The 1,796-nt window shown below is 38.2% G+C and overlaps 1 long non-coding RNA gene across 1 annotated transcript; it reads right to left on the reverse strand.

Moving 5' to 3' along the window:
* LOC139353670 (uncharacterized) lies at positions 1-1,512 on the reverse strand. Its single transcript, XR_011604888.1, has 2 exons — positions 403-1,512; positions 1-344 (listed from the first exon to the last, which is right to left on the reverse strand). It is a non-coding gene; the product is annotated as an uncharacterized lncRNA (long non-coding RNA).
* Positions 1,513-1,796: the final 284 nt, after the last annotated feature.

The following is a 1,796-nucleotide window of genomic DNA, read 5'->3' on the forward strand; positions in this document are numbered from 1 at the left end:
TTGAATCAATATTTAAATGTTTAATGAGTTTTAATTCTACAGAGGACTTAAGACCTAATAGTGGTTCACATTTCGCATCAACAACTAAAAATTCAATACATTTTGCTGTTTCTGAATTCAGATCATAACAGTTTGCTTTAACTTTTCCAAAATTATTAACTTTAACATTATTATAGTCAAAAATTAGAATGTTTTCTTTTTTAACTTCAAGTTTTAATTCTTTAACTAAATCACTTGGGATGCAGTTAACATCAGCGCCTGTGTCCACTTTAAACGTAATATTTTTCCCATTTATTTTATATGTTTTCGTCCATCTTACTCTGTTTAGCCCGCACTCGCTTATTCTAAAATTACTTTCATTAATGTAAGCCTCTGATTTAAATACTCTTTCCTTACTTTTACCTGATTCTATCCAATTAATAACTGCTCCGGCTGTTTGCTTGCGATCCACATCTATCTGCTTGCTTTTGTAGTTGTTGTTATCCACTCGTTTGTTGCTGATGTTGTTGTTATCCACTCGTCTATTGCTGCTGTTGTAGTTGTTGTTATCCACTCGTTTCTTCTGCTGCTTGCAGTACTTGGAAAAATGTCCAATTTTTCCGCAATAGTAACATGCCATTTCCTTTGCAATTATAACAGCGACGGACAACTGCGTCAACGGACTTTTCATAATGGGGATTCCGTAGAAATTCATTGTTTTTTGCGGCCGCTTCAAAGGCTTTGCACTCAGTGATGATCTCCTCGAGTTTCTTGTTTTTTGATTCAAGGAGTTTAAGCTGCAGCCTTTTATCTTGAATGCCAATTATGAAGCGGTCTAGCAACATACGTTCTTCGTATGTTCGGCCACAGTCACATTTGTAGTCACATAACTGTACCTGCTTGCGGAGTTGCGTCTCAAACTCTATGAAAGGCTGTCCCTCAGTTTGAACAATGTTGTTGAATTTGTAGGATTCCATTGTGATGTTTCGGAACGGGATGCTGTAGTCATCGAATGCCTTTAGTACGTCCTCCAGTGTACGGCTGACGACCGCGGCAGAGGTAGACGGGTCTGAAGACGTCACCATGGTGCCGACCATGCCATGTGCGGTTCCATCGTTGGGAAACAATGTACTGTATATTTCCGTGACCTTTGATCCAGCCAACCATAGGAATGTGGCAATCTTTTTGGCTTCTGGCTCTGAGTCTTTGCCTGACGCCATCATGTACATGATAAACGACCTCTTCCATTTTGGCCACTCTAATGCCAGCATTGAGCAGTCGATTTCTTGTAGAACTCGCTCCATTTTGTTCCTTTTTAGTTTGCAATTGATATTTTCACTTCTGACACCATGTAATAATTGTTGATATGCAGATTATTAATGATTTTGTAAGACGTGTATTGATGCGTGTCTTTATTGATGCCACTTTTTAAACGGAAGCGCGCTTGTCCAGTGTGACCGTCTCTAACGAACATACGTACATTCAATATGAGCTTATACATTATTGACACTTACTACCTAATTATGAGAATACTGCATTCTCACTATTATTACACACACAAGTGCAAACCATTATCTAATTGATTTTGGTATTACAAAATTTGCCCGAAATTCGATTCGAAATCATTTGAATTAACAATACACAAGCAAAACAAGGAAGAACGCTTTAGTCGAGTACCTCGACTATCAGATAACCGTTACTCAGATAACAAACTTTAAAATAATTTAGCCGCGCACTTTGTTCTCTCTCCCTTGCTCTCATTTGTCGGCTCAGCCAGCGCCAAGAATGAGAAAGCAACACATAAAATAGACAAAAAA

This window comes from Drosophila suzukii, chromosome Y (assembly GCF_043229965.1).
Source record: "Drosophila suzukii chromosome Y, CBGP_Dsuzu_IsoJpt1.0, whole genome shotgun sequence".
In the NCBI taxonomy this organism is placed as follows: Eukaryota; Metazoa; Arthropoda; class Insecta; order Diptera; family Drosophilidae; genus Drosophila; species Drosophila suzukii.